The following is a 14338-nucleotide window of genomic DNA, read 5'->3' as shown; positions in this document are numbered from 1 at the left end:
CAAATTAATATTGCGGCAACAACAACATTAAATAAAGAAATAATCGTATTTTATTTTTATTATTATTATTATGAGAAAATATTAATAATAATAACAAAAAGACGACGATGATGATGATAATGATGATTTTTTTTTTTTTTTTAAATAAAGTGAAATATATTTTTATTTGTGCATGCCCTTTTGAATGGCCAGGCTGCCACCTCACGTCATGCACATTCCCGAGTGTCTATTCTGTTCTGAACGTGCTTCAGTGCACAATTCCTTAATGAACACTGGTGGGGAAATTATCGGGTGATAAAAGATGGATTTTTATGTTCATTTTTATTCGTTCTCAAGATAATCGCTCGTGTTTAATTTTGGAGTGAAAACTTTATGTTTTGTGATCCGTAAAGATGTTGGTACATGAGGTCAATGTGCAGTTTCAGAACTTTCCCATAGCGGTAGATAAACGGTCATTAGCTATAATTGAACGCCTCTATATATGCCTATTTTGAGACAATGAAAGGCATAACAATTAAACGTCACTGAGATGCGCCTCAGTGTATAAATTGATTAGCTAAACGGGGCGTTCGCTCAAAGCGCGCTTCGCTTTAGCCTCTCCTTTGACTCCAATGGTGCCTGGAGAGGGACGCGGACCAATAGAACGCGAGCGCTGCTCGGGGTGGGAGGGGGAGGTGTGTGTGTGCGTGCGCGAGTGAGTGTGTGTGTGTAGGGGTGGAGAGGGGGGTGGATTCGGTGTGCAGTGCAAGCGCGAGCACACACAGACCGCAAGAAAGAGAGAAACCGGGTGCTTAAGGAGAACAATCCTCGCGCTGCTGAGCTTTGTTTTATTAGTCAGAGGGAAGATAGAGCCGACAGTACAGAGGAATACCTGTCTTTACGGAGAGCTGCCTCGTGACCCGCGAGCTTCGGAAACAGATAAGCCCGCTGCGAGGTACCGCTCCGACGCGCATTTAACTTGTCTGCTTGAAGTCATAGCAACCAAAGCTACGGATAATAAGTGAGTAATTTTCTGCATGTCGAATAAGGGCAAGATGTGATTATCAGAGCAGGAGCTGCGGCTTTTAACATCGCGCTCTTTAGACCCCAGAGCAATTACAACTTAAAGCAATTAGACTGCCGTTACGGAGGTATTGTTGGCTCGACAGAACTCACCGCCGTAAATGCTCGCGGATTGTTTCAGCCGAGCCAAAAGGACCCGCGCTCAGACTCTGATCTGGGGCATTTTTCACGCCGGCGATAAGTTTACTAACTAAAGCCACGCGCTTCCAGTTGGTTATATGGTCACGCGCTGCTCTAGATGTTTTCCTTTTTTTTTTGAAGGGGACACAATTATTGGTCTAATTATGATGCAACAAGAACAGAAACATACGCACTCAAGTGTGATAAAGGAACTTGCCAATGATTGAACAGGCTGTTTGTGAAAAGATTAGTGGTCCACAAAATCTATTTAATGGCCTGGGAAATGATGATAACGAAAAACAATTATGTAACCGAACCACTCTGTTAGGTGTGCACACTGTTAAGGACCACTTTCTGTTTGTTTACAACTGCCTTCAATTTCTTTTAGAAAAGGACTGGTGGTTTAATGCCATGTATTCCGATTGGAAAGTGAAGAGGGTGTGATTGGTGATGTCATAATGGCTGATAAAGTTGTGTGAAAGGATTGTAGTCGTGGCATAAGAAAGTTTGGATGTGATGTTGGGAGGTTTAGCTGCATGATGTCAGAAAGCTTGGATGTGATGTCAGGAGTTTTAGGTGCATGGTGCCAGAAAGCTTGGATGTGATGTCAGGAGTTTTAGGTGCATGATGCCAGAAAGCTTGAGTGTGATGCCAGGAGGTTTAGCTGCATGATGTCAGAAAGCTTGGATGTGATGTCAGGAGGTTTAGCTGCATGATGTCAGAAAGCTTGGATGTGATGTCAGGAGGTTTAGCTGCATGATGTCAGAAAGCTTGGATGTGATGTCAGGAGGTCTAGCTGCATGATGTCAGAAGGCTTGGATGTGATGTCAGGAGGTCTAGCTGCATGATGTCAGAAAACTTGGATGTGATGTCAGGAGGTTTAGCTGCATGATGCCAGAAAGCTTGGACGTGATGTCAGGAGGTTTAGCTGCATGATGTCAGAAAGCTTGGATGTGATGTCAGGAGGTTTAGCTATATGATGTCAGAATGCTTGGTCAGAAAGTATGATGCGTTCACAAGATTCAGTTTCCTCACACCATGTACATATTTTGACACTTTTTTAACGTGCTGTAAAAACTTGCATCCTAGTTTGAACAGTGCTCTTCAAATGAAATTTGTGAAGATTGTATGTGTACACATGCACAAATATCTTGTTTATACAGTATGTGTTTATATGCCTTTTGTTAAAGGGTAAAATATTTCTTCAGCCATAAGTGTGTATGAACAAATTTTTGCCCTTTCTCTGATTTGAGTGCACTCATATTCCTTTAACAGTGACATAAGGACTAAGAGAGTTTCTCACTCCTCATAGCTTATCAAAAAAAAAATTTCTTCAAATTATCAAAGGTGCTGCTGGATGGCTCACCCTGTTAAGCCGTGTGGATGGGCCCCATGGTCTGGTATCTGTTAAGGCTCTGTCCCAGTGTGTGGATGGGCCCCATGGTCTGGTATCTGTTAAGGCTCTGTCCCAGTGTGTGGATGGGCCCCATGGTCTGGTATCTGTTAAAGCTTTGTTCCAGTGTGTGGATGGGCCCCACGGTCTGGTATCTGTTAAGGCTCTGTTCCAGTGTGTGGATGGGCCCCATGGTCTGGTATCTGTTAAGGCTCTGTACCAGTGTGTGGATGGGCCCCATGGTCTGGTATCTGTTAAGGCTGTGTTCCAGTGTGTGGATGGGCCCCATGGTCTGGTATCTGTTAAAGCTTTGTTCCAGTGTGTGGATGGGCCCCACGGTCTGGTATCTGTTAAGGCTGTGTTCCAGTGTGTGGATGGGCCCCATGGTCTGGTATCTGTTAAGGCTCTGTACCAGTGTGTGGATGGGCCCCATGGTCTGGTATCTGTTAAGGCTGTGTTCCAGTGTGTGGATGGGCCCCATGGTCTGGTATCTGTTAAGGCTGTGTTCCAGTGTGTGGATGGGCCCCATGGTCTGGTATCTGTTAAGGCTCTGTTCTAGTGTGTGGATGGGCCTCATGGTCTGGTATCTGTTAAGGCTGTGTTCCAGTGTGTGGATGGGCCCCATGGTCTGGTATCTGTTAAAGCTTTGTTCCAGTGTGTGGATGGGCCCCACGGTCTGGTATCTGTTAAGGCTGTGTTCCAGTGTGTGGATGGGCCCCATGGTCTGGTATCTGTTAAGGCTCTGTACCAGTGTGTGGATGGGCCCCATGGTCTGGTATCTGTTAAGGCTGTGTTCCAGTGTGTGGATGGGCCCCATGGTCTGGTATCTGTTAAGGCTGTGTTCCAGTGTGTGGATGAGCCCCATGATCTGGTATCTGTTAAGGCTCTGTTCCAGTGTGTGGATGGGCCCCATGGTCTGGTATCTGTTAAGGCTGTGTTCCAGTGTGTGGATGGGCCCCATGGTCTGGTATCTGTTAAGGCTGTGTTCCAGTGTGTGGATGGGCCCCATGGTCTGGTATCTGTTAAGGCTGTGTTCCAGTGTGTGGATGGGCCCCACGGTCTGGTATCTGTTAAGGCTCTGTTCCAGTGGATGGATGGGCCCCACGGTCTGGTATCTGTTAAGGCTCTGTTCCAGTGGATGGATGGGCCCCACGGTCTGGTATCTGTTAAGGCTGTGTTCCAGTGTGTGGATGGGCCCCATGGTCTGGTATCTGTTAAGGCTGTGTTCTAGTGTGTGGATGGGCCCCATGGTCTGGTATCTGTTAAGGCTCTGTCCCAGTGTGTGGATGGGCCCCACGGTCTGGTATCTGTTAAGGCTCTGTCCCAGTGTGTGGATGGGCCCCACGGTCTGGTATCTGTTAAGGCTCTGTTCCAGTGTGTGGATGGGCCCCATGGTCTGGTATCTGTTAAGGCTCTGTTCCTGTGGATGGATGGGCCCCACGGTCTGGTATCTGTTAAGGCTCTGTTCCAGTGGATGGATGGGCCCCATGGTCTGGTATCTGTTAAGGCTCTGTTCTGACCATACCAATTTAGGGAGTCCTGGATCTGAGCGTGGTATGAGCGTGTTTGGGGCGGTGTGAGCGTGTTTGGAGTGGTGTGAGCGTGTTTGGGGCAGTGTGAGCGTGTTTAGGGGGGTGTGAGCGTGTTTGGGGCGGTGTGAGCGTGTTTGGAGCGGTGTGAGCGTGTTTGGGGCGGTGTGAGCGTGTTTGGAGCGGTGTGAGCGTGTTTGGGGGGGTGTGAGCGTGTTTAGGGGGGTGTGAGCGTGTTTGGGGTGGTGTGAGCGTGTTTAGGGGGGTGTGAGCGTGTTTGGAGCGGTGTGTGCGTGTTTGGGGCGGTGTGAGCATGTTTAGGGGGGTGTGAGCGTGTTTGGGGGGTGTGAGCGTGTTTGGAGCGGTGTGAGCGTGTTTGGGGCGGTGTGAGCGTGTTTGGGGCAGTGTGAGCATGTTTGGGCGGTGTGAGCGTGTTTGGGGGGTGTGAGCGTGTTTGGAGCGCGGTGTGAGCGTGTTTGGGGGGGTGTGAGCGTGTTTGGAGCGGTGTGAGCGTGTTTGGGGGGGTGTGAGCGTGTTTGGAGCGGTGTGAGCGTGTTTGGAGCGGTGTGAGCGTGTTTGGGGCGGTGTGAGCGTGTTTGGAGCGGTGTGAGCGTGTTTGGGGCGGTGTGAGCGTGTTTGGGGGGGTGTGAGCGTGTTTGGGGCGGTGTGAGCGTGTTTGGGGGGGTGTGAGCGTGTTTGGCGCGGTGTGAGCGTGTTTGGAGCAGTGTGAGCGTGTTTGGGGCGGTGTGAGCGTGTTTGGAGCGGTGTGAGCGTGTTTGGGGCGTGAGGCTGCTGTGCTCTAATGACACTCACTTTTCTTTCATTTCTCATGCGGGCGCAGAGACGGGTAATGGGCCTGTCGCCATGCGTGCATTATTAATCTCCTGCGCCACGGTAACAGGCTCAGCGCTCGCAGTGGGTTGGAAACGGGCAACGAGACCAGCACCCACACCGGCCCACACGGGCAACCAGACCAGCACCCACACCGGCCCACACGGGCAACCAGACCAGCACCCACACCGGCCCGTTTCCAACCAGACCAGCACCCACACTGGCCCACATGGGCAACCAGACCAGCACCCACACCGGCCCGTTTCCACCCAGACCAGCACCCACACCGGCCTGTTTCCAATCGGCCTGGCCTCCCCTGTTCTGTAGGATGTTGGCAATGTTCTCCACCGTTTTGTGGATCTCCTCCCGGTTCCTTGCAGTGATGTCACAGCTGTCACCCCCTGGGCCTGTAAGGGAAGGATGCCGTTGCCAACAACACAAAAGCAGCCAGATTCACACTTAACTTTCCGCTGCTTCAGGATAAGAGTGTGAGAATGGGGCCTTTTCTACAGCAAACTGCACTGAGGCTAAAAAACGGTAGCACAAACACACACACAGACACACACAAACACACTCACACTACACACACGCACACATTGACACGCACACAAGCACGCACACCCACACACACTCACACTCACACACACACATAAGCACCCACACACACCTCCACATGTGCGGGCTGTCTCACACACACACCTCTTCTCTCGGTTATGAGCCAGCTTTCTCTTCGATCTCAGCCCAGCCCTGTTCCCAGCTCACATTCCCAGGCTTTTTCAGTTAAACTTCTGCTTTTGTTTTAATATTGATTCGGGCTTGTGTCTGGTCAGGTTTTGTCTGCATATCTATGGTATTCCTCATAACTGTGTTCTGGGGCTTGTAGTCTTTCTCATGTTTGGTCTGCCACAGCGGCAGTGTGACCCAAATGAGTATAATGCTGTAGTGATGTAATACACCTGCCACAGCAGGTATCCATTGTCTGGAGATCAAACTCCCCGCTGCTAATTTAGGCCTTAATCTGCTGGAGCCGTTTAGCTTTTAATAAGCTGGTAACCCCTCCCCCACCCCCCCTCCACACACACGCACACACACACTCACACACACTATCACTCTCACACACAGACACACACACACACACACTCACTAACACACACACACACAGACACACACACACACTCACTATCACTCTCACACACAGACACACACACGCACTCACTAACACACACACACACGCACTAACACTCTCTCTCACACACACACACTCACTATCACTCTCACACACAGACACACACGCACTAACACTCTCTCACACTCACACACACACACACTCACTAACACTCTCTCACACTCACACAGACACACACACTCGCTAACACTCTCACATACAGACACACACGCATTTACAGTCTCTCACACACACACACACACGCATTTACAGTCTCTCACACACACACGCAACACATACACACACACACTCACTAACACTCTCACACACAGACACACACACACTAACACTCTCTCACACTCACACAGACACACACACTCGCTAACACTCTCACACACAGACACACACGCACTAACACTCTCTCACACTCACACACACACACACTCACTAACACTCTCACACACACACACACACACACACACTCACTAACACTCTCACACACAGACACACACGCATTTACAGTCTCTCACACTCCCACGCACACACAGACACACACACACTCACTAACACTCTCACACACAGACACACACGCATTTACAGTCTCTCACACTCACACACACACTCACTAACACTCACACACACACACACACACACTCACACACACTATCACTCTCACACACAGACACACACGCACTAACACTCTCTCACACACACACACACACACACTCACACACACTATCACTCTCACACACAGACACACATGCACTAACACTCTCTCACACTCACACGCACACACACAGACACACACACACACACACACTCACTATCACTCTCACACACAAACACACACGCACTAACACTCTCTCACACTCACACACACACTCACTAACACTCTCAGACACACACACACACTCACTAACACTCTCACACACAAACACACACGCACTAACACTCTCTCACACTCACACACACACTCACTAACACTCTCAGACACACACACACACTCACTAACACTCTCACACACAGACACACACGCATTTACAGTGCGGTGCTGGGAGATCATGACAAAGCATGGCATTATCATTAACATGATTATTATGAATGTGATTATTATCTATGTGATTGTTATGAATGTGATTATTATCTATGTGATTATTATGAATGTGATTATCACTCTGTCCTGATCATCCGTTTGGATGAGAAATGGCATCCTTCCACCCCGCCAGTCACCGCCACCTGCGAGGTCAGTACTCCCTGGTGATTGGCCACCTGTCCGATGAGCAGGATGGCCCCGCCCTCTATCCCTGGTGATGGAGATAGTGATGTCCAGAGAGCAGGGATGGAGGGAGCGAGGACGACGACTGTTGGAGAGAGCAGAGAGTAAAGTGGAGGGGGTTACAGTGGGGGTATGAATGGAGGAAGAGAGGAGAGGAGGAAGAGGGGAGAGAGAAAAGAGTCCAGGAGAGGGGAGAGAGAGAGGAAGAGGTGTGACCCCAGGAAAGAGAGAAGAGTCAGAGAAAGAAGGATAAATCAGAAAAGAGGAGGAGAGTTTGTACTGAGTGCAAGAAAAGACATGAATGGAGGACAGGCAAGGAGAGAGGAGGAGAGGAGGGGAGGAGAGAACAGTAGAAAGACAAACAGGGGAAAGAAGAGAGGAGAGGCAGAGAGAAGAGGAGAGGAGTTGAGGACAGGAGAGAACAGGAGAGGAGGGGAGGAGAGGAGAGGAAGAGAGGAAAGAGGCAACGGGACAGAGGCAGAGGAGAAGAGGAGGACAGAAGAGAACAGAAGAGAGGCAGTGGGACAGAGGCAGAGGAGAGGAGAACAGAGCAGGACAGGAGAGGAGGAGAGGAGTGGTTGGATCTGACTAATACAGCGTTTCCTGTGTGTCTCCCAGTGGAATGTGCGTGACACATTTCCACACACCGGCTGTGGCAGTGCAGCACGTTTCTTCGGTCTCTCCCTTTTCTCCAGCGCCCCTCTGGTTTCCTCCTAACCCTAACCCTAACCCTCACCTGTCTGCCAAAGCTTCCTCTGTTCTGGGCCGGAGGTCAGAGGTCAGAGAGGGAGCATGCCACACCCCCTTCCTTTCCAGCACTCCTAAATCACACACTCCACTGCACAGAGCGCATGATCTGTATTTCCACATTTCTGAAAGATACTCCAGGATTCTGTATTTAAGTGTATTTCCAGGCTGTGATTTGCAGTGAGGATTACGATACAGGAGGTGACCTCCCTCCCTAGGTGGGTGGTGTGCTAGAGAAAAGTTTGGGGACCCCCCCATCCCACCCACCCATCCCGCCCACCATCACCACTACTGCAGCTGATGCTTCGTGCTTTTGTGTGGTATCCAAGGCCTGCATCTGTTGCCAAGGCTACTGGGTGTGAGGTACTGAGGGAGGACAGAGTGCCGGGGGGGGGCTAAGGAAACTGAAAGGGGGAAAGCAGGTACGAATGGGTCAAGGAGAAGAAGGGATTGCAGAGAGAGAAAAGGACAGGAAACAGTAGTGAAGTCACATGCAAGTCGCACTTGCACAGTGAGGTCGCCGTGGGACGCGCATGTGCCTGGATTTTAATTCATAATAAAAGTCCCATATTCCCAGAATTGCTGAATTATTAACGGGGGCATTGAAGGCACCATTGCAAGGCGTTTGCGATGACGCACCAACTGTACTGTAAGCCTCTACACAGCAAGCAAAATAAACCGTGGCAAAGCTGACCTCTGTTTTTACATCACCACTGAAAAGAGACTTAAATAACTTCAGTTACAAAGTGTCCGAGGAGAAGTATTTATCACAGAAGCACAAAAAGAGAAATCAGGAGTCACGGACACATGGAACAAAAGTCAGCATCAGACTGTGCTTCCACTGCAATCAGCAACATTCGCTCAGACAAAAAGTTGTTCTTGGTGAAAATGGGGCTGGTATCTTTGCATGAATGCAGAAAAAATAGAAATTTGAGTGTGTGTGTGTGTGAGTCTGAGTGTATGTGTGTGTGTGTAAGTATGAGTGTGTGTGTGTGCGTTTGAGTCTGAGTGTATGTGTATGTGTGTAAGTATGAGTGTGTGTGTGTGCGTGTGAGTCTTGAGTGTATGTGTATGTGTGTAAGTATGTGTGCGCGTATTTGTATGTGTGTGTGTTTGTGTGTCTGACCGTGAGTGTGTGTGTGCCTGAGAAAGAAGGGTATTTAGACTGTGTTCTGCCCTGACAGAGGGGTATTTAAACAGTTTTCTGCCCTAGCAGAGGGATAATGAGAGTCTCTTTGCTCCTTGCTTTGCTGTTGAGGATACAGGATGTTTCCCCTGTGGCTGCCAGTGCTATAGCAGGATATGGTGCTGGAGGTGGTGCTGAAGGTGGTGCTGAGGGTGGTGCTGGAGGTGGTGCTGGGGGTGGTGCTGGGGCTGCAGCTTGAGGTGGTGCTGGGGGTGGTGCTGGTCGTGCTGGAGGTGGTGCTGGGGGTGGGGCTTCAGGTGGGGCGGGGGGTGCAGCTTGAGGTGATGCTGGGGCTGCAGCTGGAGGTGGTGCTGGGGGTGGTGCTGGGGCTGCAGCCTGAGGTGGTGCTGGGGGTGGTGCTGGAGGTGGTGCCAGGGGTGGTGCTGGGGCTGCAGCCTGAGGTGGTGCCGGGGGTGGTGCTGGAGGTGGTGCTGGGGGTGCCGGGGGTGGTGCTGGGGGTGGTGCCGGGGGAGGTGCTGGTGGTGCTGGGGGTGGTGCCGGGGGTGGTGCTGGGGGTGGTGCTGGGGCTGGTGGGGGTGATTAGCTTGAGTCTCCCTCTCTGTACCAGCAGCTGAAGGGGGAGTGACAGAGTGAGTCAGATTAAGAGAGAGTGACAGAGTGAGTCGGACTAAAAGAGAGTGACAGAGTGAGTCAGATTAAGAGAGAGTGACAGAGTGAGTCAGATTAAGAGAGAGTGACAGAGTGAGTTTTATGAATGGATCTAATGAGAGGCGACTCAGATGTTTTCCATTTGCGATGGTGATAATGAGCGTGGAGATCTGACCTGGGCCAGGAGATCTGTCCTGGGCCAGGAGATCTGAGCTGGGCCCGGAGATCTGTCCTGGGCCAGGAGATCTGAGCTGGGCCCGGAGATCTGTCCTGGGCCAGGAGATCTGAGCTGGGCCAGGAGATCTGTCCTGGGCCAGGAGATCTGTCCTGGGCCAGGAGATCTGAGCTGGGCCAGGAGATCTGTCCTGGGCCAGGAGATCTGAGCTGGGCCCGGAGATCTGTCCTGGGCCAGGAGATCTGAGCTGGGCCCGGAGATCTGAGCTGGGCCAGGAGATCTGAGCTGGGCCCGGAGATCTGAGCTGGGCCAGGAGATCTGTCCTGGGCCAGGAGATCTGAGCTGGGCCAGGAGATCTGAGCTGGGCCAGGAGATCTGAGCTGGGCAGGAGATCTGAGCTGGGCCAGGAGATCTGAGCTGGGCAGGAGATCTGAGCTGGGCCCGGAGATCTGTCCTGGGCCCGGAGATCTGAGCTGGGCAGGAGATCTGAGCTGGGCCAGGAGATCTGAGCTGGGCAGGAGATCTGAGCTGGGCAGGAGATCTGAGCTGGGCCCAGAGATCTGAGCTGGGCCAGGAGATCTGAGCTGGGCCCGGAGATCTGAGCTGGGCAGGAGATCTGAGCTGGGCAGGAGATCTGACCTGGGCCAGAGATCTGAGCTGGGCCAGGAGATCTGAGCTGGGCCAGGAGATCTGAGCTGGGCAGGAGATCTGACCTGGGCCAGGAGATCTGACCTGGGCAGGAGATCTGACCTGGACCAAGAGATCTGAGCTAGCCAGGAGATCTGAGCTGGGCAGGAGATCTGAGCTGGGCCAGGAGATCTGTGTATGTGTCCTGGCTGCTGATCCCTCCACATTCTGTCCTGCAGGTGAAGTGGCACTGCTGCATGGACTATAATATACACCTGGAGACCGTACACCTGGGCTCCTCTCTATCAGTTACACACTGCTGTCTGCGTTAGAGGTCCCCATAAAGACAAATACACACACACACGCAGGTTAGGGTTGGGTAAGGATTGGGTAAGTTAGGGTTGGGTAAGGGTTGGGTTAGGGTTACCTGAGATCTTCAGTGCAGGGATATCCTGTCTCGCTGGAGGGAGAGGGTGTGCTGTTCGGCCTGTCTGATCCGGTCAGCAGTGCTAATCTGGTGATTAATGAGAGTAATTAGACCTCAGGACAGCTTAGTCACACTGGCAACACTGCTCAGGCCCTGCCTGAAAGATTATAATGCTGTGTATAAAGTTTATACAGACACTCACACGCACTCACAGGGTGTGAACACACACAAACTCTCTCTCACACACATACACACGTCAGGGTGGAGTGGGTAAACCTGAGAGGGTCATACAACAAGCCCTGTCCGTTTCACACGTGCTGCGGCCATCAAAGCGATGAAATGTTTATTTTGTCCCAAATAACAAGATATCGTGCACAGATGCATAATCACAGTTCAGACAGAAGTATGTTATTGTGAAAAGCTGCTACGCTGTGGCCTGTAGGGGGCGCAGGATGAGGGTGGGGTCTGTGTGGTTGTTTCGGGGTCTTGCGGTGGAAAGGGAGCTCCTAAATGATCTGACTGAGGAGTCTGTGTGTCTCTGCAGATTCCGTCAAGCCTCCATGTGGGATACGGAGAACAGAACATTCCCACTGCGCTGACAGAGTGGGAATGGCATACAGCCCATCTGTGTGTGTGTGTGCGTGTATGTGAGTGTGTGTGTGTGTGCGTGCGTGTGTGTGTGCGTGTATGTGTGTGTGTGTGTGTGTGTGTGTGTGCGTGTGTGTGCGTGTGTGTGTATGTGCATGTGTGTGTGTGTGTGTGTGGGCGTGTGTGTGTGTGTGTGTGTGTGTGTGTGTGTGTGTGTGTGAGTGTGTGCGTGTGTGCGTGTGTGCGTGTGTGCGTGTGTGTGTGTGTGGTGTGTGTGTGTGTGTGTGTGTGTGTATGTGTGTGTGCGTGTGTGGTGTGTGCGTGGTGCTGTGTGCGTGGTGTACTTGTGTGGTGTGTGTGGCGTGAGTGACAGCGATGGCAGGCTGAGGTTGGCTGGTGCAGACTTGCTGGTCCACACTGGCAACCCAGACTGGCTGGGTCATCTGTGCCGTGGAAAGTACGGACGACCAGCCAGCCTGTTAATCAGGCGTTCTGTCCTTACTGACAGGGAGAGGGGCCAAAGAGACTACCACAGAGAGAGAGGGAGAGAGAGAGAGAGAGAGCAATGTGGATGAGTGAAGGGAGGGGGGATGGGTGATACAGGAAGTGTGTTTGACATCTGAGGAGATGAGTGTTCTCTCTCACTTACACTCACTACCCACACACACACTTGCACACACTCACACACATGCAGCCCACACGCACAAATGCATGCATAGACAAACACCCACAGTAATACCCACACACACAGACACACGCAAACACACACACACACACACACAGACCCCAGCAGTCAGGAGAGTCCAGTGGAGAGGCAGATTCTCTCACAGGGGAGATCTTGCCAACAGGGCAGCGTAGTAAACACAAGTAAATACAGAATTATGCAGTAACAGGCACAAATGATACATAATCAAAGCAAAGCATACCAACAGTTTAAAAAATGACATGCTTCCTCATGTACACACGCATACACACACACACACACACACACACTTTCACAGGGAAGATGTATAATCTGTAAAGCTATGGTATATTAATGGAAAGGTGTATGTGGCTGTAAAGCTGTGGTATATTAGTGGGAAGGTGTATAAATCTGTAAAGCTGTGGTATATTAGTGGGACGGTGTATAAGTCAGTAAAGCTGTGGTATATTAGTGGGAAGGTGTATAAATCTGTAAAGCTGTGGTACATTAGTGGGTAGGTGTATAAATCTGTAAAGCGTGGTATATTAGTGGAGGTTAACGTAAGCTGTGGTATATAGGTAGTGAATTGGTAAAGCTGTGGTATATTAGTGGGAAGGTGTATAAATCAGTAAAGCTGTGGTATATTAGTGGGTAGGTGTGTAAATTGGTAAAGCTGTGGTATATTAGTGGGATGGTGTATCAATCTGTAAAGCTGTGGTATATTAGTGGGAAGGTGTATAAATCGGTAAAGCTGTGGTATAATAGTGGGAAGGTGTATGTGGATGTAAAGCTGTGGTATATCAGTGGGAAGATGTATGTGGCTGTAAAGCTGTGGTATATCATTGGGAAGGTGTATGTGGATGTAAAGCTGTGGTATATCAGTGGGAAGGTGTATGTGGATGTAAAGCTGTGGTATATCAGTGGGAAGGTGTATGTGGCTGTAAAGCTGTGGTATAGTGAGGGTGTATGGATGTAAGCTGGGAACAGTGGGATGTATGTGGATGTAAAGCTGTGGTATATCAGTGGGAAGGTGTATGTGGATGTAAAGCTGTGGTATATCAGTGGGAAGGTGTATGTGGATGTAAAGCTGTGGTATATCAGTGGGAAGGTGTATGTGGATGTAAAGCTGTGGTATATCAGTGGGAAGGTGTATGTGGATGTAAAGCTGTGGTATATTAGTTGGAAAGTGTATGTGGCTGTAAAGCTGTGGTATATCAGTGGGAAGGTGTATGTGGATGTAAAGCTGTGGTATATCAGTGGGAAGGTGTATGTGGATGTAAAGCTGTGGTATATTAGTTGGAAAGTGTATGTTAGCTCAGCTCACTGCAGTTTGCTGCGTTTCTGCTCGTGTTGCCTGACTCTCCGGTCCTGCTTGCCTCTGGGTCATAAGCCCACAGGCAAACAACCCCATCTGCAAACTCTGGCGACCCCCCAGATGGTACTGTTACTCCGGCAACCAATCCAAGTGAAAGTACGTTGTAATCTCTAAATATAGAAACACTGGCACATTGTTGAAAAAGCTGCAGTTTGTGGTGCTGCGGTAATTTGTGGGAGCAACAGTCGTCCGTCCTGTTCAGTAAACTTTGTGTGTAATGTTAGTACAGACGGCTCTGAAATTAAGCACTGAAATCGGTTCGGTCTGGTAGGTAATGTTACCGGTCGCATACAAACCTGCACAAGATAATTACTTCTTCACAGCAGGCATATCGATTTAAAGTCAGAACGGTCAAGTTCACCGCTGTGCCTGTACTGTTACCTACTTTTAAACTACGCTACTGTAGCTTCCCTGCAACACCACATTTCAAAATTAACGTTAGCCCTATAGATCCTCTACCGACATACAAACAGTGCATAGGTCTGTCGTGTTCACAATCTGACGAAAAACCTGTTTCCAACATACAAAAATGCCAGTTTACTCACT

The 14338-nt window shown here is 50.3% G+C and overlaps 1 protein-coding gene across 5 annotated transcripts in view; it reads left to right on the top strand.

The window, feature by feature from the left end:
• The first annotated feature begins 690 nt into the window (after positions 1–690).
• Positions 691–14338, top strand: part of LOC135241066 (disks large-associated protein 3-like) — a 69340-nt gene continuing 55692 nt past the window's right edge. For 4 of the 5 annotated variants that reach the window (XR_010325880.1, XM_064311208.1, XM_064311174.1 and 1 more), the window contains exon 1: positions 691–1000. The gene's annotated coding sequence lies outside the window, so the exon portion shown is untranslated. The remainder of the gene's footprint in view (positions 1001–14338) is intronic. The other variant, XM_064311183.1, reaches the window with a different exon arrangement.

Source organism: Anguilla rostrata, chromosome 1 (genome assembly GCF_018555375.3).
Source record: "Anguilla rostrata isolate EN2019 chromosome 1, ASM1855537v3, whole genome shotgun sequence".
NCBI lineage: Eukaryota > Metazoa > Chordata > Actinopteri > Anguilliformes > Anguillidae > Anguilla > Anguilla rostrata.
Note: the sequence above shows the minus strand (reverse complement) of the source record. Positions and strands in the feature narration are given on the sequence as shown.